The 26,189-nt window shown below is 54.1% G+C and overlaps 2 long non-coding RNA genes across 3 annotated transcripts; both read right to left on the reverse strand.

Moving 5' to 3' along the window:
- Positions 1-1,226: 1,226 nt before the first annotated feature.
- LOC119103600 (uncharacterized) lies at positions 1,227-9,006 on the reverse strand. 2 transcript variants are annotated; one of them, XR_005094783.1, is made up of 4 exons: positions 8,865-9,006; positions 7,191-7,324; positions 1,930-2,135; positions 1,227-1,382 (listed from the first exon to the last, which is right to left on the reverse strand). It is a non-coding gene; the product is annotated as an uncharacterized LOC119103600 (long non-coding RNA). The 2 variants fall into 2 exon arrangements; XR_005094784.1 differs by having other exon boundaries at positions 1,227-1,431.
- Positions 9,007-9,665: 659 nt separating this feature from the next.
- On the reverse strand, positions 9,666-11,725 carry LOC119103938 (uncharacterized). The gene is made up of 3 exons (XR_005094842.1): positions 11,665-11,725; positions 10,946-11,020; positions 9,666-9,797 (listed from the first exon to the last, which is right to left on the reverse strand). It is a non-coding gene; the product is annotated as an uncharacterized LOC119103938 (long non-coding RNA).
- Between the last annotated feature and the right edge of the window lie 14,464 nt (positions 11,726-26,189).

Here is a 26,189-nt window from a genome sequence, read left to right on the forward strand (position 1 = left end):
AGCAGTCACGCATCCACCCTAGAACCCGCGGATCGATGAGCAGCGCTCGACACCGTTACATGCAGCGGCTCACAATTTGTCGATATCATTGTTCGTTCTTTCCTCCGCCAGGACATGTCGATTTCGCGTCGCTCCAGTCCTGTACTGTCAAATCTGAGTCCGGCTTTGGTCTGTGTCATTCGAATTTTTGACAATTGAAGGAAAACAACGGTTCCCCTGCTGGGGATGTGCTGGGAGTGGGGATGTGACGCAGTGAAACTGTAATGTTCCCAAAAATACAGCTTGATCAGTGCGGATGCAGATGCGTATAAAAACTACGGATTAGGGCATCAGATATGTATACACATACATATATATTTATATATATATATATATATATATGTATATACATATGTATGTATGTATATACATATATAAACTACACTGTGAAAAAATTGAACTGCTTCTTGTTGAAATTTTCATGACAGTGAGAAGAGTGTCAGGGCTAAGTTCAGTTCAGTTCATTGCATTCACGAATCATTCCAACAAGTGGCTTATTGTTGGACTTATTGTATGACTTAATGGACTGGGCTGGGCCGCTGACGGCATCCAACGATCGTTTGGCTTACACTAAAACTCGCTTCGACTTGCGGCCGTGCTCGCCAGCGTACCGCTATGGGCAAATTTATCGCTAATGAAAGTGATGTCCCTCGCCAAAACTGAAGCTGAAACTGTTTGACGACGAAATGAAAAAAGCAACGAAGGCCCCGAAGGCAAACGAAGACTAACAAAGGACTAGGACCCCAGCATGGAAACGGGTAAAAAACATCCTAGCCCCATGACGACGGAAAGTGGAAAAGACGTGACCAACGTCCGGAAGTGTCTCTGCCATGCACGTTTAATGATTAATGTTGGTGTTGAATAACCACTTACCTGCTCAGGCAAAGCACATAGTTTCGCGACCGCATTGGTTGATATTTGGCATCGGTGTATTTTAACAAGTTTTCAGGCAGCACTCATTAACAGACAACAGCGCATTCACACACAACGAAACTCCCGGTAACAGGTTGTAATGGGCGCGACCTATCTCGCGAAAATCAATATCAACGTGAGATAACTAATTACCCCCTGGGTTTAGCACGAAACTATCGATTCACCACGCCCATCACGGGCGACATCTGCCGTCGACCCGGGCACTCTGTGACTCCAGAGCTCACCACTAGACGGCGCCAGCGGCGAATCCCGCCCTGAGGTGGTGTCGGGTACGGCGCCGTCCGAAGTATGTCACGTGCGCAGCTGGCGCTCGTGGACCGGGCGGCCGTCTAGTCCAGGCGAGCGGAGCGGGCGTGACGGCCGAGCTCCGGCGCCGCCGCCGACTGACGGCTGCCGCTGGCGAGCCGGGGCTGCGCGGCACACAGGCACACAGCACTGAGCGCCTTGGCCAAACGATGCCTGTCGACGGCCAAGGCGTTCAGAGGACGCGCAGTTGGTTACAAACAGCCGGAAGGCTATCGTGTGGGTCGCTGATACTCTCAGGCGTACTTTGCTGCATTTCACTCACGGTATGACACTTGCCATCGGGATAGCGGCGTGGGTGCTGCGTCAGCGAAGCAATTAGCTCTGCTTGCGTGGAGTGCATGGAAAAGTGATGCTACAATTTCGAAATATAGGCCACGAAGTTACGGGACCTCACCTCTTCTCGGGACGTTACTTTGTGAAGTTGTTGAGAACTCTCCCAAGATCTAAGATCTTTGCGTACAGTCTGCCAAATGCTCCCGTAGGATTCGGCATTTTTCCAATTGTTCTCAAGGAGGTCTCCTTTGGTCCAGAATTTAAATTCATTTTAACCGTCTTTCTATCCCTAAGATTCCTTTGTAATTTTTGGCGAGGGATGCTCTGGTATCCGACTTTGACTTCTTGCATCTTGGTACATGACTGACTGGTACATACCTCGTGTTCGCGGGTGTTTCTGTAGAAAGCTTATCTAATGACCGGCTTCAGGAAACTTTCCGAAATTGCCCTCCGCATGAAATCCTCCCTTCGGGGAAGCAGAATAGTTCACAACTTGCAGCTTGCCAGACTTATCGTAGAAGCCGTATCGCCCCTTCAGATTTCCGTACCCGTCTCTCTCCTCAAACCGGAACTGGCGGTTGTACCTGCGAAGAAAGCGGCAGAAACATTACGGCAACACTACACCCGAGTAGTGTTTGAGATTTGCATAGTTCCGTAAATGTATGCTGCACCACACTTATAATACCATCACGGATCTCAGCATGTTTGTCAGCTTTAATATTTACCTCTTTCCTTTTGCACATTCGGTATCACACTATGGTCAGCAGGTATCGTGGCACAAGCCCGCTGTCGCTTCATTGGAAGCGGTGCCATAAATATCCCAGCCAACCCTCCGAAGACCTTTCGGAGAAGGTCAGATTTCATGACTTTTTTCGTGATGCGCAAGAGGCTTCCCCACTCTACCACGGCTCCGCCACATTCCCACAAGCACGCTAGCCGGCGGACTTGTGCCTCGTAGTGCCCCATTGTCGGCTGCGGTCGACTGGAATCACGGCACCTCGGCATCGACCAAACTGCAGCCGCAGGCGGCACTCGCCCCCGCGCCGGCCGGCTCCGACGGTCGATACCGTTGGAGGTCACCGACTGGGCCGACAGCGGCACCGGCCGACCGGCAGCCCGGTGGATCCTCAGCTCCCGCACCGCCCGCTGGAGCCGTCTGACTCGACAGCGAGCCGTCTGACTCGACAGCGAACCGTCTGACTTGACAGCGAGCCGTTTGACTCAACAGCGAGCCATCTGACCCGACAACTAGCCATCTGACCCGACAGCGAGCCGTCTGACTCGGCGGCGAGCTGTCTTGTCGTGCGCAGACTCGTCTGGCCGTCATCTGGTCCGCCTGACCGACATCGCACACGTCTGGCGGGTCCGCGCCTGACGCTGGTCACGTAAGGACGACCTTGGTCTGACCGTTGGCTGCGTCCGTGTGACGTGTGTCGAGCATCTGTCATGTGCGCTCGCTCCATCGGACTCCGCGTCGGCCCGAATGACAGAAATGTTGTGCTCCTCTGATTACTACAAGACCCAGTAAACCATCGGCCTGTTCTGGTTATGTGTAGCATCGACCATCACGCTACCAAAAGTTTCCGTCGGCCGGGCTCCGTCGGCTTAGCCTCTCCCTCCCCTTACACCTCATCCGGAGCTATCAGCCCTGGATTTGTCAGATGCTCCGCCTCCTCCCCCCCCCCCCCCCGGACACGTTCATGCCACAGGCGTCCCTCGTGGAGGGATGGCGGGACCACATCATATCCGCCGCGGCTCCGGGGAAAGTGGTGACGTTCCCGGCGCGCTGCGCCGACATCGCCGTGCGGCTCGTTTCTCGTCACGGTCCGGCTCCGACGCGCCACAGCTCCGTTTCGCACCACTGATTTCAGCGAAAGTGTGCCTGACCGGCTTGAGCGGCGCCGAGCAAAGGAGAGAGGACGGAGCGCATGGGAGAGAAGGCAGAGCGCAAGGGTAGAAAAGGCAGAGCACAGAGGAGAGGAGGCAAAGCGCAGGGACGGTAGAGCGCAGGGGGGTGGAGGCAGCGCGCAGGGAGGGAGTGAGGGCAGAGCACAGGGGAGAGGAGGCAGAGCGCAGGGAGGGAAGACAGAGCGCAGGGGAGAGGAGACAGACTGAGGAGACAGAGCGGGGCAGTATTACCTCACCCCTGGGGCGGTTTCGTGCACGGCAGGGACGTGGTACGGGGCGGAAAGCGAGGGGCGAGATGGCCGCGAACCGCGGCCACGGCGGAACCAGACGCGTTCGGATCTTCTGACGCAGTCCAGAGAGCGAGACTCGCGCCGCCGGCCATGTTCCCGTGGCGATCACAGCTGGGTGGTCACCGAGACAGGCGCGACCGTCAAGATTCATCCCGCGATTTCTCTCGTCGCGGAGGCTCGGAACTGGCCGGCGTCGCGCTCGGGTGCGCTTCTCCCAAGCATCGTCACATCCTTCACTGAGACCGGTGACTCGATTAGCCGCCGAGAGGGTTCGCTGGGTGATTTTCCGTCCATCAGGCCGAGCGGCTGGCACGACGGGCCGATGGCGGGCAGAAACGCGGCGCGAGACGAGCCCGCCAATGAGACGCATCGGCGCCCGCTAAACTGGGCCAGAGCCGCCGGCGGCGGCGGCGGCGGCGGTCGAACGGGTGCGCAGAGGGCGAGCGGGTGCGACGGTGCTCAGCTCCGGACCTGACCGGCCCGGACCTACGTCACGCAGACACACTTTGCCGCAGGTGACATCCGTTCACACACCCCTCGGTTCCACAGCTTGTTGTCGCCTACCTTAGTTACGTAAGGAAGTTTGAGCCAGCATGACTCCAGGAATTTTTTGACCTAGGAGGTTGAGCAAAAGTTACTGTTTGGGGATGCATCTCTTGCGAATTAGCGCTAGCGGTAGGCCCACACAAATCGCCAAATATAACAAACCTCCGCAAGGAAAAATGCGCATTTAACGCATCTGGTCTGGTGCCATGCCTGTTAATCGTAGGCACTGATGGCTTCTGCTAAGCTAGGGTTCATGTGAACTGCATAGCGTTGTTAAGTTTGGCAGTGGGATTAATGCATGCTTTGGTGGTGTAGTCTTTCCGCTCGTAAGCTGGGACGCACGAACTTCCCTTAGTCTGCGGATTCCCAGCCCCAGTGGGGCATTTATGCCTCAACATGATGCGGAGCCTTTCATATTGGATTGTGAGCACAGCTTTAAAATTTGATGGCTTCGCTTCTGGCAAGCGGTGCAGAAAAGTCCATTGCACTTATTTACGACCTGCTTAGTTGGGGCAAAATTGGGTAGCTTTGCAGACAAACTACCCACGCGAGATGGACGGTAGAGAAGGATTTGCTGTTAAGGCGCCAACGTGTGAGCCTGCTCCCATTGCTGGGAACGGCGGATGCAGTGTCACGGCTTGAAAAGATAGAGCCATTCTGACGGGCGTTGAACGCGGGGGGGGGGGGAAGTACGACGGGCCCCCTTCCGAGAGACGCGAGGCGTCACCGTGGTGGACAGGGTGGCAGGGCAGCACTACGGCCATGCTCACAATAAACTACGCACCATGTATGTCATGGATCTGGGGCTGAATCGATGCTACAAACATAGCAGTACGTTACGTGAGAGAATCAATCATTATCAGAGCATGTCCCGCGTGTGCCGCCATTAGTTGGGGTATTCAACTCGTGAGTGGCTTTCAAATCTGTCAATCGTGCTTTGCTTGATGGCAGTCTCATGTCAGGCGAAAGATAGCCAACATGTCCAAACTTATGCGGTCATGGTCGCTACCAAGTGCTTGAACATAATAAAACTCATTTAGTTGGGTCACGCGTTGCGCGCCCAAAACGTTTGTTGACGTGTTTAGTTATGTGTCAGCGCTCTATAACAGATAGCGGTGATCCATGCTTTGCTTCCTTAACGGTAGCCAAGACCTTCAAGTGACTTCCAGCCTCTTCACAACGCGTTTAGTAGCGAGCTCCTGCTGCGGCTCAACCTGCGCGATAGGAGCTGCCGGCCCGACTCCCAGACAGCGGGCAGCGTTTTCCAGCAGCTGGGGTGGCAGCTGTGGTCAGGCTAATACGAGAGCGTCGGACACGGGACAGGCAGCCAGCTCGCTGAGAGCAGCTAGGGTGCAGCTGTGGTCAGGCTAATACGAGAGCGTCGGACACGGGACAGGCAGCCAGCTCGCTGAGAGCAGCTAGGGCGGCAGCTGTGGTCAGGCTAATAGGAGAGCGTCGGACACGGGACAGGTAGCGAGCTCGCTGAGAGCAGCTAGGGCGGCAGCTGTGGCCAGGCTAATAGGAGAGCGTCGGACACGGGACAGGCAGCGAGCTCGCTGAGAGCAGCTGGGGCGGCAGCTGTGGTCAGGCTAATAGGAGAGCGTCGGACACGGGACAGGCAGCCCGCCCGCCGAGCCGTGACGGCTAGCTCGTGCACCTGCGCAAGGCGGCTGGACGGCACGAGCCGGTGCTAATCGTGACAACGTCGCCGTCAGCGTGGTGTGATGTACTTTGCGACATCAATCGTGTATGGAATACATGGTTCGAAGAGAATGTTGCGGAAAGTAATCTTTCCCGGACAAGTGCAGCATCTCATGACGTGTGCTACATTGGAATATCGTGTGCGGTCCGCACTCCACCCCGAAGACCTGCCTTTAAGTCGTATTACTTGATGGTTGGGAATTGCTCCTCAATTAGGATCAATGTCCAGCATCATTTACCCGCTGCCTCCACTATTTAAATGTGCTCCTTGATAGCTCTCTGCGTCGGTCTCTCCTTCATGCTCTACTTCACTTGGCTATTCAGCTCTGCTTACTTAGCCAGATTAAGGTTGTAGTAAGGGTGACCCGACAAAGTTGCACTGAACCCAAGACAAAAGCCGGACAGGTGCGACACCTTTTGATAATCGCACGACAGCGCAGCGACCGTGTGTGTTACCATAGTCCTGGTGAAAGGTGGTCTTGCTCCCCTCAGTGCCAGCAATCGGGGCTGGCTTCGCTTTTGAGGGATTGTAATAATCAGATCATTGAACGTTTTCAGCATCAACTAGCTTCATAAATAGTGAAATGCATCACGGCACAATCTAGCGCATGGGTTAGGCCCCAGCTGAAGGTTAGGCGACGTCAGAGGGCAGGGCGGACCGTGCCGAGCACTGCAGCACGATCAACTTTTGTCAGAAAATTCTGTCGTTGACTCGGAATTGCACGATCAGATAGTAAGCGTCAGGACTCAAACAACAAGCACAGCTCAGAGTGAGCTATGATCGCAGAAATTCATGCATTCAAAAGATTCGGATAGGCTAGCTAAAAAAGGCCCGGGAAGAGCTGTCGGCAGACATAATGTCACGAACCGCGTGCTGTGACGCGTCATTTACTGGCCGAGTTCGGGGCACCCATCCCGCGTCCACGGACGCCGGAGCGGTGGCGGCACATCGGCGGAAGCCTCCGACGCGTGCTGACGCGTTATCACTCGGGGCTTACCATGGGAGCCACAGCGGCCCGGTCACCGCACGGGATGTCAGTGTGGTGTCAGCTGCCAGGGCCAGGAGGTGCCGGCACCGTGACGGCAGAGGCCACGTGACGTCGCAGTGTGAGAACGGACGCCACGCCACGACATTGGAGCGAAACCAGAAGCCGGCACCGGTGCGGCCGCACCGCCGTCCACCCCGTCACTCACCCGGTGCCGGTGTCGTACCCGAAGCGGTAGCTGTGCGGCCCCTCCTGGCCGTGCACCTGAAACTCGAGCCGCTGCTTCTCCTGCTTCTTCGGGATGGTCAGGCCGTAGTCGTCCTGACGCGGACTGGCGATCGCCTGCGGCACAGACCGGCTGGTCAGCGTGCCTCGGGCGGGTCCGCGCGCGGTCACCGCCGGCCGTCGAGGTCAGCGGGCGCTGGACGACCTACCCACGCACCGCATCACACGGTCACACGCGAGTCACGCGCTCAGACGACTCTCTTGCGGCCGAATCACCGACGATTTCCGGCGGCCTCATTCCTGGTCGGCCGCTGTTCGCCCGAGTTTCACGGTGCTTCGGACTCACGCCGTCGCGCGGAATCACTCGAGGGCGTCTTGTGACTGCGCGCTGCCGTCAGCGATTGTCATGTCTCACGCGCTCACGGTCGGTCACACCCTGCCTATGGTCGGTCACGGTCAGGGAGCGTGCGGTCAGAGTAGGCTCCAGGCGCACGTCACGCACTGACCGCGTTCGCACGGCCGTCCCGACTCAAACATGCACGGCCTCCAGACTCAAACACTTTGACATGCACGGTCTGCAGACTCAAACACTCAAACATGCACGGCCTTCAGACTCACTCAGACATGCACGGTCTCCCCGGCTCAAAAATGCACGGCCTCTAGACTCACACACTCTAACATACACGGTCTGCAGACTCAAACACTCAAACATGCACGTCCTCCAGGCTCACTTAGACATGCACGGTCTCCCCGACTCAAACATGCACGGTATCCCCGACTCAAACATGCACGGTCTCCAGACTCAAATATGCGCGGCCTCCTCGAATCAAACATGTAAGGCCTCTCGGCGCGCACGCTCGGTTCACCGCTGCTCGTGGGACTCACAGCTCGAAATTATGTGCAAAGGTGCAACTAATATTGAGCTGGATAGAACCGAATATCTGAACTTTGGCGTTTGTCTCGAATGTGAAGGTTCGACCCCTAGTGCGTTTCAAGTTACGTCTGCACCATGCACCCTACAGTAGTCCAAATCGCCGGCACAGCGGTCCAAATCCACACAGCCAGTCGTCACTGCAGCCAGCTGGTATGTGGGAGAGACCCGTTATGTTTAGAGGGACAGGGTCTGGTCCTACCGTGGTCCCGCCGCTCCTTCCCTTCGATGCGTCACTACAAGACGCCATTCACGGGCTGAGATGCCACTCCATGGGGTCCATTATGTTGGGTTCCTTAGTGCTGGTCACCAGCCTGCATCTTCAACAAGCTTACTCTGTAAGGTAGTCAACTGTTTTCTGAACATTTGAGTAACAAGCAATATTTCGCAGCAGTAGAGGGTCAAAACCGCGCGTGGCTCCCTTTTTATAGCGTATCTTACCCGACTCTAGGCTAAAATATGAGTAAGTGCACGCGTTGCCCAAACTCCGCACCGTATCACCCGACACCTCGCTTCAGCACAGATCAGCTTGGAGGTCGGGGAGGTCAAGCAGGCCAGGGCTCAAAGGTCAGAGAGGTCAGACAGGTCAGAGCTCAAAGGTCAGAGGGGTCAGATAGGCCAGAGCTTAGAGGTCAGGGAGGTCAGACGGCCAGGGCTCAGAAGCCCAGATGCACATCCTGACCTGGTCACCAGGTCAGGTCAGGAACATTCCTCCTCCGCACCGACCTGGCGCTCGGCGAACGCAGCTCGGGGCGGGGACGCCTCAGACGCGGAGAAGGGCGCCACGTAGTCACGCGGGTCGGGCAGGCCCTGCCGGCGCGCCGGGGTCGTCAGGGCTGCCGCCGACAGCGCTGCGTCGGCGCTTGGCGGCGCCGGACGCAACGCGATGACGGGCCGCCGGCGCCGCTGCACCAGCGAGGTTGACGGGAGCCGGCTGCGACCGGCAGTCAAGCCGGCCGAGGGCCGGGCGCCGGCGGCGGGCGCGTCGAACAGCGCCTGCTCGCGAGGGCCGACCTCAGCGTACAGTGACGGCTGGGGTGGGGCCACCGAGTCGTACAAAGGCTGCTGGTCTTCCAGAGACGTCCGACGGCGGGCCGGGAGCTCTCTGTAGACCGACGGCTGATCGGGGGCTGATGGGTACAGCGACGCCTGCTCCCGAGCTGGTGGCTGCAGCGGTGACTGCTCCCGGGCTGGCGGGTATACTGATGGGTGCTCGCGGGCTGGTGAGTCCCTGTACAGCGGGTACTCCCGCCGATCTGGGAGGTCATCGTACAGGGTTGGCCGCTCCCTGGCGGCAGGACCGCTGTGAGCTGTCCTTCGCAATGCCGGCAGGTCCCCGTACGCCAGAGGCGGCTCTGGCGGCGGCGCGGTTCGCTGAGGAGGCTCCCGGTCCGCCCGGAGTGCCGGCAGGTCCTTGTACACCAGCGGGGGCCGGGCGCTCCGCTCGGAGGGCTCCCGGTACGCCCGGAGCACAGGCAGGTCCTCGTACACCTGCGGGGGCCGGGCGCTCCGCTCGGAGGGCTCCCGGAGTGGCGCACCACGCGCGGACGGTGACGGGTCGGCCGACGGCTCGTCGAACAGCGAGTCGAAGCCGACACCCTTCGATTCCAGGTACTCCTCGAAGCTTTGGTGCAGGTCACCAGTGAATGGGGAGTCGACCTGGTGGAGGGATCGCGTGATTTGCTGGTTACCGGGTGGAATATTTCATGCGTTGGGGTCAAAGGTCGGAACGGGTCGATCACCGGGGTGAAAAACTTCTGATTTATCGAATATGATCGGTGACAAAAACGGACACTTTGCGAGCCAATTGGTGACGAAATTAAGAAAATGAAAAAATTACAACAGACCGGACCATACTGCAACAGTCCATCCCAGCCAGACGAAACACAAAGCTTATTATTCGTCTGTATTCGCTAGTGCTTGCAGCGTAAGCTGTGTATAGCACATGTAGAAACTTTGGCGTTCCACTGTATGATGCCAAACATAGAAGCTTTAAACGGGATAGCATTAGCAGGTGACAGAATTATACTAAAAACTACACTACATCATTACTGACGTCGCAGATGAGTGGCAGCACCGTGCTTTCCAATCTCAGACCGGTGCTCTTCATGGATTTTTTCGTAAAGGAAAGTGCTGAGTACTCGGAAGTAGTGGTTTTATTTCCTTTCAATTTGGCATTGCTACCCTATACTGCTACTTTTTAGCAAGGACATTGCCCGTGAGAAATGCTCAATATTCAAGACCTTGACATAATAATTTCAGCTCACTGTCGTTTTCGTAAAAAATAAATCGTTTATATCCCCCAAAAGTTGGGCAAAATGTTGCTCCGGTGAGCCTGCTGATGTGCGGTGTAAGTGTAAATAGTTGGTAAGAGTTGAAAGTTGTTACGGTCATTTACGACCATATATGTATACACCTGGAGTCGGGAGGTACCACTTAGCGACTTAATGATGCTAATTAACAATGATATTTAAGGTACTCAGTATTTCTAGCTGTGCTCAACCTCAGAAGTGACAGAGTTCAGAAAGGTTCAGCAGAACATTATCTTTGAAAACTAAGACCGGTGAATCCAGAAAATGTTTTTAATCTGCGCAGATCCTGCCAGATCCTCAAATTTGTCAAAAAAAAAGGAGGAGCTGGCGTTTTTCTGGGCAGGTGCTCCCTGGCGAGACAGGGCCACTGTGGGCCGTCCCTCGCGGTCCCAGCACATGTTGTGCTCTGCGTGAATGCCCCTGTGAGTGCTCTCTGTGAGTGCACTCACATATCTGAGCGGGTGCTCGGTGTGAGACGTTGGGCGACTGACTCACCCTTCGTTGGATGCGTCTGGGGACGGCCGCAGCCCTTCTGGCGGCCAAGCTGCCGCCGACGCTGGCGGCCATCACCTGGGCCGCGTCAGATCAGCCGTTAAACAGCCGCCTGGGCCGGACACACGTCCAGCGACTTCAACGCCGACGCGGTCACGCCGAAACAACTGCAGTCGCGCACGGCAAGGTAACACCAAAAGCCAACCGCCGGCGGCCGGCGGCCCAAATGCGGCCGCGGAGGGCACCGGGGAACGCCAGACAGGTCAGAGAGGGGACCGGGGAACACCAGACAGGTCAGCTACACCACGTACGATTAAACGGCATTTTAGCTAAAAAATCAGCGGTGTGCGATACTCCACCTGGGATTGCACTCCAGCACTCGCTGGCAGTGTCGGCTACGGCCAGATGTCTCGCCCCGGGGCCAATAGAGTGGGGCCCACAGAGCGGGGCCCACAGAGCGGGGCCCACAGAGAGGAGCCCACAGAGCGGAGCCCACGGAGCGGGGCCCACAGAGCAGGGCCCACAGAGCGGGGCCCACAGAGCGGAGCCCATGGAGCGGGCCACAGAGCGGGCCCACCGAGCGGGGCCCACAGAGTGGGGCCCACAGAGCGGAGCCCATGGAGCGGGCCACAGAGCGGGCCCACCGAGCGGGGCCCACAAAGTGGGGGCCACGGAACGGGCCGCAGAGCGGGCCCACAGAGCGGGGCCCGTGGGCCACTTACGGTGCACAGCAGCAGAGCCCTCATGGTTTCACCGGCGCGGAGCGGCCACTGTTGGCCGCAGACGGCGACGGCGTCGCTTTATAGACGCGCCGTCAGCGACGCGGTGGTCGGCGCCGAGAAAGAGCGAACGTGATAAGTGGCGGGCGGCTCGCGAGGGTGTGCCGCTGGCAGTCTTGCATGCACGCGCGCAGCGGTATTCATCAGACGCGGGGCTCCTGAATCGCCGGTTAAACGAGGGTTTGCCTGCTGCCTGTCATGCAGTAACTGTAAGCGCAGTATGCTTCAACGCGAAAAGCCGGAGCGTTTGGTTTTGTGGAAAATTAGACTTCCTTCTTCACACAGAGTTTGCTGATGCGGGCAATAAAAGCAGACACAATTGAGAGCGATCTCATCATACGCCTTTGCTGGCAATCAAAAAGTGCTCCGCAAGGATATGTATATGCCTGGTTAATCCCATCAAATCTGAACAATGCGTGCATGACAGCAGATGACATGCAGTCCTCTAACGTGCATGTTATGTTCATGTGTGTGGCATGTCCGAGTTTGCAATGCCTAAGGGATCTCCAAGATTGCCATGGGATGTCCAAGTTTGTAATATTCGAGTGATATCCAATTTTGCAATGCCCGTGGGATGCCCGTTTGTAACGTTCGTGGGATGCCCAAGTTTGTAAAGTTCGTGGGATGCCCAAGCCTGCAATGTTCGTGGATGTTGAAGTTGGTAATGTTCGTGGGATGTCTAAGTTTGCAATGTTCGTGGATGTCCAAAATTTGCAATGTTCGTGGGAGCTTCTCGTTATTTATCACTGATCATCTTGACCACGTTCTGACTTGTTTCTTTCGCCATGTTTTCCTTTATTAGGGACTTACAAGTGTAAACGTACCTGGTGAGATGCACGTTATAACTACACTCGGATGACGATAAAAAAAATGCAAAATTGCGATGATTACGGGGAATTTGGGCCACAAACGCTAAACAGCTCGAAGGTGTTCTAGCAGCCCATCAGCATATCAACTTTGAGGAATTGTTATGTGCAGAAGATTTTCGAGCTGTTAAGTCTTATCAGATCAAGATTTGACAGTCTTTTGCAGCTCTGGATGTTGAGCTTTGTAAGCATTCCAAAGAACCCGAGCTCAAGAGTACGAGTTTTTCGGCGTCACCTTCACTGCAGGAATGATATCACCGTCGAGGCTATCAAGTGCACACAACGAAAGCGTCTTCCGGGCTCTGGTCACGATATATGGCAGCAGTTTAGACCGTGAGCAGCGCTCTGATATGATCTGGCTCATCGGGCCGTGACGACGGCGGGCTCACCCGTCGCCTCTCTCTCGGCCCGGAGGGCAGCTGGATGATGTTCTCCGCACGGCCTGCTCGCGGGTGCCAGCTCCCCCGCCACCTTGCACGCTCTGGCGCCCCGGCTCCGCGCCAGAGGGGCTTCCTGCGTCCGGACGTGCCAGACTTCCATGCGAGAACGGGTAGAGGAAAGGGTGTAACACACGATAACATGTGTGACCCCTGGGCAGGATGAGCTTACTCCGCTACACTCCGTCACCCTGTTACACATTCAGCGAAGAAATAAACCTAATCTTAGTCAAATAAAACGCACGTAGGTATGTTCTGTGGTTTTGGTGTGATGTTTTTCACATGAACTATGCAGGACATCTCAGGATCCCCTGCAGTATCCTGGCTAAAGCTATGTAGGATACCACACACATTCTTACAATATTCCTAGACAAACTATCCAGAACACCTCAGAAATCCTGCTTGGGTTTTCAGAATATAGCCTATAATTCACAAGATATTCCAGCAACATTTCTTAGGATATGCTACAGGATATCTCTGAGAATTAATAGTTAAAAATGCGCGGCTTTCAAAATATCCTGCATAACATCTTGCGCATCCCTCCCCCTCCCCCCCCCCCCTCAACCTGCAGGATTCCTCATAGAGACCCACCGGACCTCTCACAAAGCTCTGCATGATCCCTTACAAATCTTTCAGGATCCCTCGGACAGTCAGTCAGAATATCTCACAAAACCCTGCAGGTTTCTTCACGGGATCCTGCAAGATCCATAACAAACCTGCAAGGAATGTCAAAACATCCCACACAGTCACTCACAAAATCCTGCAGCATCGTTCATCGAATTTCTTACAGGAATTACACAGTGTACCTTACTATGTTAAGCAAAACTGAAAGTCAAGTACTGTGAAAAACTCTATCGTAGGATGCCATGGAAACCACCAATGTAATCCAAGAATTTCTTCTTGACTGCCGAAAACTATTTCTTAAAGTTCGTAACAAATTATAAAATACCGCTGCATGCGCAATTTCGCAAAATATGCGCAGTTCAGAAGCAGTGAGTTGCTTCGGCGGTTATGATTGAAATATATCGTGGCTGTTACATATTGCGGCACCTAGTGGGAGTCGTTTTGATAAGACGTACATCTTATATTGTGCATATGTATCGTTGCACTTCATTCTATTGCAATCTTGCACTCGGAAGTCCCGCATGCATGATGGGCCAGCCTGCTATGCTAGGCGGGTAGCAACACTGGAGATGAATCTCACCATCGCCTAGTTTCTATAGTTTATGAACCGTCAGGAGCATCCTTCGCTCATAACATTGAAATGATGCCGGCAGTAGTTTTGACTTTCGGCCTCCAGCTTGTGTTGTGCAGTTCGTTTCAGTTTGATTTCAATTCACGCAAGTGGGCACAGAATAGATCCATTACGTGCGCGCTTCACCTCCACATACCGGCAGATATAGGAGGGAGAGCAAGAGGTGTATGTGCCCTATGCCATCCAATCAGTCCTCTTGCCAGTCCCGATTTCGCCCACCGACATTCCTTGGTCCGCCTCTGCCGCCCACCATCACTTCATCTGGGTCTGCCTCTGCCGCGCATCATTACTTCTTCCTGGCCCGCCTCTGCCGCCCGCCATCCCTCCTAGGTCTGCCTCTGCCGCTTATCACTTCTGGGTCCGCCTCCGCCGCCCACCATCACATCTCCTGGGCCCGCTTCTGCTGCCTTCCATCTTCATCTCCTGGGTCCGCTCCAGCGTTCGCACGGCTGACGTTTGAGTGCGCGAACCATGACGTGGTGGCGACACAAACAGCATCAACGCCGCTACGCGACGCCGATTTACGGCTCTCGAGAGCCTGTAGTCTGTGCCCAGTGCAGCGGGTTGACAGGCACTTATGTAACGCGCGCGGTTCTGCCCGCGTGGAGGAGAAACGGAATTATCTGATTTACTTTCAACCAGCCCACTTTTAGTGGCTGCCATAACACCTTGCTCCGCTGCACAAAACGCATGCTTTATTGAGAGAAACGACGATGCAAAGGATATCCGCCAGCAATGGTTCTTGCTAGATGCAGCATATTTGCGCTTTAATGTCGGGAGACGGTGCACCACCCTCTGATCATTCAGCGTCTGGACTGCGCGACGACCTTTTGATGGGTTTCCACCGCAGATGGGAGTTACACGGGCTAAAGGGTTCCTCGCAGTGCATAATGGTACAGACGGACGGTTTATGTTGGGGCATCTTGGGAATGTGAAGAGGAATTTCATTTGTCATTGATCGATGTCATGATGTCATGATGATGATGATGATGTCATGAACGTTATTGACGGCCTGAGTGATCGAGTGGCACATGCCTTCTGTGTCCAATGTCTCGGGAATCCACTGCTGTCACACCACGCACTTCGGCCATCACAGATGTTTGGATTACTCGCCCCTGTCTAACTTGGGCCTCCCCAAGCTCCTCTCCACGACAGGCATTCCAGGCTCATCCCAAAAGGCCTCCTCTCAGTTATCACAGTGGTTTGCTTCTCGCCATGAAAGGATCTCCATTTAGTCTGTCTAGGCCCTCCTATATTACTGCATTATGATCCAATTCATCACGACGAGGGCCTCTACCGAACCAGCGGTCTTATAAGCCAAGAAGTCTACAGCACAAAGTGGTGTCTCTTCTCAGCTATTAGAGGGCCTCCTGTGGGACATCAAACACCCTCACAATACTAGGACCTTCTATTGTTCATGACAACGCTTTCCTTTGGCAATTCATGGCAAGCCATTTCAGACGGAACAATTTGTATTCAGCCCGTCAAACAGCCCAAGGCTATAGCTACAGCGTTGGCCTGTTTCAGCGCTCTAGCTACAGCGTTAGTCTGCAACAGCCTGCTGTGTGTTAGCCTGTTAGCCTGTAGTTAGCATGTGATAAGAGTAAAAGTTGCACTGCTCCTGCTGCTTTGGGTTTGTTGGGACGAAAATTTATTGTGTGGAGTAATAATTTTAAGCTCTCTACAAAAGGGAACACCTTTTGTAAGGTCATCCGTAACAAACTACTCGCGAGACATACTTGCCAATGGCAGGCAAATTTCACACATGCCCGATGAGGCATTTAGGCTCCCCGCGCCCAATGACAGGTCGCCATTCTAGCACGGACGCTGGAATCGGGCTGACATGAGATGCACCACTGGCGCGTGACGTCGTAATGCGACTTGAGCCAGCGGCGCGCCGGGCCGCGCGGGACCGCCGGCGCGAACCGTGCCTGTCCCCGGCGCCTGTGACTCGTGACCGCTGCCGCTCGCGTGAGTCGCTGGTCTTGCGTGACGTCACATGGCGTAAGGCATGTGCTCTCAGGACCGGTGGGGAGCGTGATGTCTGGTGCGTGGTCCGTGGACCCTCCGGTGCGTGGTCCGTGGACCGTCCGGTCCGTGGTCTAAGCGTCCAGTTTGTGGTCTCCGAGCAGTTTGGTCCGTGATTCGTGAGTGGTCTGGTCCGTGGCCCGTGGACTCTCCGGTTCGTGATTCATGAACCGTCCGGCCCGTGGTCTGTGGGCCGTCCGGTCCGTGCGCTGTGGACCGTCCGGTTCGTGGTCTGTGGACCGGTGCGCGGTCTGTGAACCGTCAGTTCGGTCCGTCGTCTTTTGACCGTGTGGTCCAAGGCCTGTGAACTATCAGGTCTGCAGTCAGCTGACCATCCGATTAAGATCTCGGAGCCGCTTGCTACGTGGATGCCCATCATCAATCAATCAGTTGTAAATTTCGAAAACATCCATAACATGGTTTACTACTAATCCTCGCCAGTTTGCGTAAATGGACGGACATGCTAACGCATCATATCTTACAAAAAAGAGCTAAAACTCGTTGTCTGCGTGACATGGATACCATTCATTGTCAGCCAGTCGTTTTCAGAGCGACTGGGCCCGCCGGGCATTCCTCTTCCGTGGGCAGCCCGTTCCAAGCTCGCGTTGCGCGACTCAAAAATGGGCGCCAAGCAAACGCAGTCCGCGCGCGTTGAAGTCGCTCTTGACGTTTTCGAGTTGCCGTTGTGTGGTAGTAGTACACGCGGCATACTGGCCTAGCATTGCGTTGCCTTGAGTATGTGTCGGGTCGTCTGGCGAGAGGTCGACGCCACAGCTCGGGAGCACAGTCGGCATGCATTAGTTAGTACATGGTTTGTAGGCCACGCTCCAAGAACAACTCCCTTGCCCAGGGCTGCTGAGTTCGATCAGTGTGTCGGTCATCCTGTGGCGATGTCTAATGTCCCTGGCGACGCGGGAACCAAAATTACACAGATTTTACGGTCGACTCATCCGAGGTGTAATCGTGCAGTCTCCCCAGACATGCAATATTTACGTCGGGAAGCAGCAACGCCTCCACTAACGGTTGTCTGTCTTCGCGTGACATTTGAGGCTGCATTCTGACTAGTGCGACCAATGGGTAGTGACATCGTTGCATGATACATGATCACTGCATATGTTAAACTTTAACGGGATTGCAGTGACAGTGAAGTCCAGAACCTTTGACCGAATTAACTGGGGTATTGCCAGGGTTACCGAAATGCACAGGTACGTTCAAGTTTGTTTCTTGGGACGCGCTTAAGACGAAACACCTCATTTATTGATGGGCTTACCTTTAACCTGCCCAGGTTAACCAGCCTCATGCAATCAACGACGCAGGAGCTAAGGGGGACAATGAGGGCAGCTCGCCACGCCCCCCCCCCCCCCCCAACTTGAAAGCTGGAGCGGCGTCACCCCAATTTGGAGGGCTTGCATGTGACCCATTCTGGTAGGCTACGGGCCGAGTCTAAACTTTAAGAGTTACGTAAGCCTTTAAAAGTCTATTATCACCTGTCAAGGGCTCATTCAAACCTGTCTATGATCTATTCTGATCAAAATATGACACTTCTGGGCCTGTAGAGGGCCCATTCCGGTCTGTAGACACCCATTCTGATCCGCATGCGGCCCAGCATTGAATGGAGGGCTCATTCTGGCCTTTCAGAGGACCCATTTTGATCTGCAGAGGGCTCATTACGACTTATGGAAGGCCCTTTGTGAGCCGTAGATAGTCCATTCCTGCCTGTCGAAGGGCCTCTCCACAGTCAATACCGAGGTGCCCTCGGGCTGATTCTGGCCTGTGCATGGCTCATTATCACCTATAGAGGACCCATTTTGGCTCGCAGAGGGCTCATTACTGACTGTACTTCCCATCATTCTAGCTTGTAGAGGACCCGGTCTGGCTTGCAGAGAGTCATTTATTGACTGTGGATGGCCCATTTTGGCCTGTAGAGCGCATAGTCTAACCAGTGGAGGGCTTATTGTTGACTGTGGAGGCCCCATTCTAGCACCATCTAGCTCATTCTAGAAGGAACCGTTCAGGCCTGCGGAGGGCCCATTGTTGACTAGAGCGCCCACTCTGGCCTAAAGAGGAATCAGTACCGGCAGTGGTGGACATTCTGGCCTGAAGAGGAATCATTACCGGCAGTGGTGGACATTCTGGCCTTAGAAGGCCATCCTGAGCAGAAGGCCCATTATTGAATGCGGAAAGCCCATTCTGGCCCGGAAAAAAACAGTTATGGATGGCAGAGGGCCCATTTCGGCTTAAAGGGGGCATGCTATCCAACCTTAGGGAAGCCATTCACGTATTTTGAACTTTGTCTCCCCAAACCGAACATAGTTTTCCGTGCCCCTGCCTGCAGCGAGATCTATTTTCAACACGTTCTTAGGCCATGAGCTTTGGAGGTTAAATGGCAGATCGGTGCAAAGAAGACGAGCGAGGTTTTCATACAACAACTTCCCATGCCGTATATTTGTTGTCATTTGTAAACCACGAGAATAGTGCAAGATATAGGCAATATCCATATAAGTTGGTAATGTTACGGTCCCTGGCATGGCACCACCACCCTCGCGCGGAGGCACACCAGCCGCAGCTTGCCATGCGGGGGGGGGGGGGTGTAGCACACAGTGTACGGTAAAGCCGTTTCTGAAACGCAGAATGTGTGGCCTTACAACACGGAATGATGGCGTTCTGAACATTAATTTCGTATTACCAGTATGATCACGGGCTTTGGATGCTTCCATGCGCTGTTGGGCCGCGGAGAGTTTGGGCGGGTAGCTGGCCGCGGGCTGAAAGACCCGCTGCAGAATCGCGGCGGGGAACGGTCCAGTGTCTTTCCTGTGCCAGTACCCCCTGTTGCCTGCTCGGCCAAACCACGCCCTAATGGAACAGAGTCGGGGCCGACGTGACCCCCTCCCCCCTAAAGTTCTGCTTATGATATCACAACGACATGCTGTACAGTCGCCCCCAAAAGTGCAGCAACCTGTGGTTCATTCATTGCCCGTGTTTTTGACACCTAAAACGTTCCCTGGAAATTCTCGTTCCAGACCACCGGCGGTTTTTGAGGGACACTGCGCGGCGACCTACGGCCTGCGAGGGCGGCAGGCGGCAACCGACTGTCGTAGAGCGGTCGCCACGAGCCGACATCGTCACATTAAAGGGGGTGTTCCACATTTGTATGGGTCATGCATCATTCATATATGGTCGATACCATATGCTATTACACTCAGAATTGAACAAAGAACATGTCTACTTGGATTTGGGGCGCTACAAGGCATGGTTTCGTATATATGAACATGTGAAGCGTAAACGTTCTATTTTCGAGAAAATTTTACGTTTGACCTGGTATAGGTGGAGTCAATTATTGGCCCAGCGGCATACAACTTAGACCAATCTAATGATGTATTCAGCTGAGTATATCTTTTTAGCTTGCAAACGGCAGGAGGTCGTATCGCCCCTCCCTCCCCGCCCTAAGAGTCAGCGTAAATGGTGAAGCAGGGCGACGATTAAGTCAGAGATCGCGTAGTTTTGGTTCACCCGACCGAAACAGACTGGTTGTCCGGTTGTCGGTGAGTCAGGCTTCGGCTCTGGATCCTGGCAGGCAGCTGAGAGAGCCGGTGGATGTCACCGTGCTCCGGCTCATGGCCCGTGTTCGGCAGACCGTCCGGTCCGTGGTCTGTCTGTAGCCAGCATCAGTTCACGGTCTCCAGCCTCCGTGGAATCAGGTGCTGGGGTGTGGGTCGCCTGATGAAGGCCATCCCACCGAGCCCTCCTCCGATCCGATCTCGATTCTCCCGATCAGTGACCCTCTTGGAGTCCAGGCGGCCTGCGATAGCGCCCGACCTCACGTGGCAGTGGCGATTTCTCCGCACAAACAAATAGCTGCAGCGGCTGCATAAACATCGTAACTACGACAAAGTTGAGCACGTTTAGCTTCAGTATTTGTGTTGTAGTGGCATTGTATTCTTATTGTATTGTATTACTTTCATAGAGCCATTCGCAATGGAGCGCGGCTACTACAGCTCCGTGCCAAAAGTAGTGCCAAAAGTACAGGAGCCAAAAATATGCGGGTAAAAGCAATAGCAAAACACGCCACACAGACACCCAATCACCGGCTAGGAATAGTAAACGCGCTCAAGCAGGTGTGCTCTCACCGCGCGTGCGAAGCACTGCTGTGTCAGTTATGTGATATGGGCTAATAGTGCATTATACAATGCTGGCGCGTGGTACCCAAAATGTGTCCTCCCGGCCTCAGCTCTCGGCCTAGGGAGGCGCACGAGTCTGTCCCGCCGAGCGGGTCGCGCAAGCATGCCGCGGTTGAACACAAATATGGCCCTCAGCATATCAGGCTCGCCGTGGAGCATTACTTTGTGAGCCAGGGTTACGATCTGAAGCTCAGCTGTGTCGAAGTGGCATCCATCGAAGTGTCTCACGCACATTAAACGCGTGGTCGATAGGGTGTGTCATCGAGGGGGTGAATCTCTTCCAATCAGCTGAGACAAAGTGTTTCCTTGGCACACGGATTGATGATAAACTTCCAAGTCTGTCGCACCGCACCAATGTTGACATTCGTGAGGCGGGAGCAGTTTTTCTTTGATAGGCCAAGAAAGCCGCATTCGATACTAGCGTCACCTGTTTTACGCACTGGGATCATCCTCCAACAACCCTTAAAGCTGCCACTTTCCACACTACTGGTACTTGGTGGATTAAGTATGAAATAGATATCATGAAGGGCACCAGCAAAACATTGCCAAACGGCTTTTAAGCTGACTTTTTAGTAAAGCACATTACGTTTGGGTAAAACCCAAGGCTGTGCAGATATGGGAATGCTTCAGCAGACCCGGTCAGGTCGAAGTTCGTTAATGCTAACCCATCTTTCTGATGTAAATTTGCAATTTATGTGCTTTTGCGTGGCAGATATGGGCTTATTAGTTTAGTTTTGCCGGTGCTAAAACATTTCTTTCGAGCAGTTACTTGCATGAGCATGCCGAAAGATACACGGTCGCGCACGAAGCAATTTGTGATAGGTCACCCGGCTCCACTGTCCTACCACCAACTGCCGACTACAGGAAAGCACTGAGCTACATCAGGTGGCTGAGCGAATCGAAGAGGAATCTCACTAATACCATCAAGACCGCGACGGTAGAAATCAGGGTACTGTGGACCGGTGAGGCGATCCCTGTCCATGATCTAAAATACGTGACAAAATTGATCGAGACGGATTGATATCATCCCAACAGAGCTATGAGCAAGAGATCAAAAAAGAGAGTGACACAGCAACGCCGCCACCGCGAAATTCAAAAAGCTTCTTGATGTCGCGAAATGCAAGTGCAAGCCTCAGTGCAGGTTTCCACGTCCAACTGCCTGCACAGTGTATCAGGAGGTTGACACGAAGGACCAGTAGAGGCACCGGAAGCTTACCCTAGGGTCATATGACCGGGTTACGATTGTGGCTAGGGAGGCCCGCGATGGCCAGGATGGCGGAGGATGGCCAGGAAACTCCAGGGGCGTTGTGGCTCGGCCGCTAGTGAGGCGGTGTCTGCGGCTGAACCTGGGTCGCCTTCCCCGCCAACTGCTGAGTTCGCGCCGTCTGCTGAGCCAGCGCTGGCTGCTAGTGCTGACCTCGAGCCTGCTCTGGGACCAAATAATCTCAGCGCTGGCGAGTCAGCCGAGAGCACGGATTCTTACACAGTTCCGTACATAGTAGAAGGTGGCGACGACGCCTAGTGTTCGTTCAGGTTGAGACCACTGCCACCGTACATTATTATGTCAACGATCTGACTGCGCAGCGTAAAATGAGTCACGTACACCGCAGCTACGGTTGGCAGCTGCGTTGGCTCAATCCGGGCCGCTGCTGCTATCACCAACGCCTTGCAACAAGACAGCAGAGACGGACCCGCTACTTGAAATCAAATAACGCAGATCCTGAGAAGACTTGTTGAGCAAGAGACAGAACGAGAAAGGAATGTTACAATTTTTGAAGCCATCCACGAGTCAAGTTTGACCATCCTCTACTCCGACGGACGCGAAGGCAGAAGCTACATGAGCCACACGGAGACAGACGAATGCCCTCGAAAATCACGTGGTTGTGTCACTGAGCCAGGCAGCTGCTACGTGACTCATTTTACGTCCGAGTTCGGCCGCGCCCTGCACTTGTTCAACGAGCTACACTCCGTGAGCCCGCAGTGCGACGGTCACATCAATGTGCCCGGCTGCGATGGCACAGCCGTCAACACCGAAACGATAGGCGACGTGTTCCGGCTGTCTGAGCTGACCACCGAGTCACCCATACACTGGTTCATCTGTCAGCTGCACGGCAACGAGCAGAGCCTCCACCACCTGCTGCCGAGCTTGGACGGCACGACCACGGGACCAAAATTTTTCTGGACCCATCGGCAGGACCTGTGCCGGAGAGGTTTGGGAGAGAGACGTTGTGGCATTCAATCCTAGGTCGGGGCGCGTGCCAAACCTGCCGATCGACCTGATTCAGCAGCTGAGCACCAGCCAGCAGCTGCTGTACCTTCTGGTCTCCGGCGTTCAAAACGGCTCTGTCCGAAACGTGGCAGCCCAGCAGCGAGTCGGACCATCGAACCATGTCAGGTAAATATGAAAAGGCATTTTCTTGGAATTTATAGCATTGAGCGTTTAAAGTTCATTTAGTATGAACTAATTTGCTATGTGCTCACTGTTAAGCATTTACTTATCATATTTTGTACCATAGTATGACACATGATTTGATGGTTGGTTCATGCTTCCTAGCATATTTGTTGATATGTATTCCGTCACATTTAAGGACTCTGGATATCGGCATAATTACATACACTACAGAGGCGCAATGATTTTGGTATCATCTAACGATAAGTTTGCAGCGAATTGTTCCAATCCATTCGCTTTTGTTTCCAGATGGTTGACACTGGCCGCTCGTCTGCTCCTAGTTCACATCTCTACCGAGACCTCCAGCGGCGCTCTCTCGTCCTCTCGTCCTCGTCCAGTGCGTGGCCGGCCACTGCATGTCGGTATGGTCCACCAGCCGGCAAAACAGCGGCTGCAACTTTAGCTTACGCAACTTGTTCCGGAGCATCGCGCTGCTCCGCGACCTGCCGCAGCACATAGGCCACGGTGCAGCCAGTCCTCCCGCGTAACGGGTACTGGGTCCGTCCGGAACAGCTGCTGCTGGACATGGTGTGGGATGAGAACCGCATAGTCTGCGAACAGGCGGTTCCGATCGTCGCGCCGCACGTGAGCAACAAACCGAGCGTTTCCTTCAGCCCAGGGTTTTCGCCATCTCAGCAGTAAACTTCGAGGCCGTGAGGTACACCGAACTGATTCCCTGGCACGGAATAGTCGCACAGCCTCCACTGCGAGACCTCGCCGACTGCGAGCTGCGGAACAAAGTGCATGCACCTCTGACCACCTTGCCCTATCTGGTTCACACTAGGAGTGCGACGCAGCGCCGCACTGCCGAGGACGTCTTCAGCTGGAGCTGGGGCTTCAGCAAGATGTGGATCCCAGCTGCGAAGATATTTCTGCTGCCGTGCGATCTCTGCCAACACGCGTTTTGGGTTTCCAGTCTGTGAGCAATTGCTGTTTGGGCCGGTGCATCGAATACACAGCCTCGGCAACGAGCAAGATGTGCGTGGGGTCACCCTACCTCCCACTCACTCTCTACGTCCGTGGTACAGGCTGCAGAACTTGCTGTATGTTTGAAGTTGCACACCAAACAATATATTCTGAGTCATATGCTATACATAATTTTGTTTCCATCACGTGAGTTGTCTTAGAGCAGTGAAAGTCTAAAGCAATGCTACCCAGCACACTCGTACAACGAGTTCATACTCAACAGCACATAAAGTTTCCACCAAATGACAATCAATCGGGCAAAATCTGATCCGCATATTAGACCTTAGACCGGGGCATTCTCGTTCGACAGCATAACGAGCGCTCGGTAGCATGGTTTCTATACGCAAAGGTATTTTGTGTCACTTGCTGCCCGCGGCTTGGTGTTACCTGCGGCGGCGGGCGCCGTCCAGCATGGGGTGACTGCAACGCCGGGCATCGATTTACGGCGATAATTCGATCGACTCGCGCCTCACGAATTTAAGTTTTTGGGAAGAACTTTTGCTATGTCGTGTATCTTCGGACTCCTGCGCCAAATAATTGTTTTGTCTCACATGGTTTTGTCACTGATGAAACACCTTAGTGGTCAAGTCTACGTCGGCCAAAAATCACCATGGCAGCAAAGTTTAAGATCATTGTCAGATCGATGTCATTCGAGAAAACCGAAAAGAAGTATGTCTAACGGTTTAACTTGGAGGATACCACGGATGTTGAGCTGTATTTTTTGGAAGGCCCACTGCCCTCCCCCCCCCCCCCCCACGTCCGATTTGCCCCCCCCCCCCCCCAACGGTGAGTCTGGCCGCCAGCATTTAAGAGCCAAAGTACAAGCAGGACAGTACAAATGGGAAATTAAATCATGACGTTTTTAAGGAAGGTTTCTACTAATTGTTTCACATGTAAAGGGCAAACAAAGAAAGAAAACCGCTATGCTATTTTTAGTTGAATGCAGCTGGCTGAGTTAGTCATGCTGCAAAAGCTCCGCAGTCGTACCGTACTTGTCACTTCGGGTATTTTCTGCACTTTTTACTCATTTACTGGAGTACGTTCTGCTCTTTTGCACGATGCGCGCTTTTGATTACAAGATTAATATGTCTTGTTCACTCCGATATCGTTTTATGCTATTGTCTGAGTGTTTTGGCATTATTTAATAATGTTTAAACATTCGCAGACTGTAGCAAGTTGCGTCATTTTGCCGCGATATGACAGGATGTCTTATCTGAAATTGAAAATAAGCCTGCCAGATGTTGCCACCCAGAAACGTGAACAAATTTTTAGCCGACGTCCGAAAGAACCATTGAAAAGTGACAACCTCCAATGCGACGTGAGTGTTCGACGTAACAGTTATGAAAACATGACGATAGTCGCCACCTGACTACATAAACCGATAGCGACAGTCGTCCGACAATGGGTACAACACAGCATGGGCCGTGTCAAACACGCCTATCGCGAGTGTTGCGTTGCAGCCTCAGCCCGCCTTGTGGCTACCAGCCGGAGGTTTCTGTGGCAGCTTTAAATCGTCGCGCACATCAAACTACGCCTTCACTCCTAACGCCGTACATGCAAAAAAACGTCTGAAGCCGGACATCTGCCCTATGTCGATTGCCTAAACACGGCTTCGACGATTGACACCAAAAAAGTAATGATGCCCAAGGGCAATATATTTCGCCGAGGCAGAACGAAGAAAACGTATTAGAACAGTACTGTAGTTTACTACTTAATTGGGCGGGAATCAAACGCCACTATGTTGAGAGGAAAGTGAGTCAAATAGGAAACAACTGGTATTAAAGTTAAGGCTAGGGCTTCCCCACTCAGCCCCCATACGTCTATTTTACGAAACTACGCCCCTGCAGAAGAGACTTGACGACCGTGACACGTGGCGCAACCAGATTACTGCAGCGTCAGGTCTAAGATTCAGGGTCCATTTCCCAAGCAGGGACAAGGCCGGGCCCACGATTTACATCGGTCGGGGCCCCGAGACAATGAAGGGCACCTGTATCGGTCTGGAGATCACAGTGTGCAACAAGGGTTCGAGGCGCCCGCAGAACGGCCTTCGATCAAGTGCTGATTGGAAGGTGCGAAGGGCTCGCTGTGAGTCACGTTAAGGACCCCGGTCTACAGCACCGGGCCCTGAAATGTCAGTCAGAGAGTCTCTTGCACCGTTTGGGGACACCTTAGGACGACGGGAGCCTCTATTTTGGTCGGAGACCACCCACGACGGGCAGTCGGTTCCGTGCCGGTCTGAGCCCTCATAGCCCATTCCCCAAACAGCTGCAATGCTGGGACCCGCGATTT

The sequence above is a fragment of the Pollicipes pollicipes genome, unplaced genomic scaffold (genome assembly GCF_011947565.3).
Source record: "Pollicipes pollicipes isolate AB1234 unplaced genomic scaffold, Ppol_2.1 Scaffold_5724;HRSCAF=6776_pilon_pilon_pilon, whole genome shotgun sequence".
NCBI lineage: Eukaryota > Metazoa > Arthropoda > Thecostraca > Pollicipedomorpha > Pollicipedidae > Pollicipes > Pollicipes pollicipes.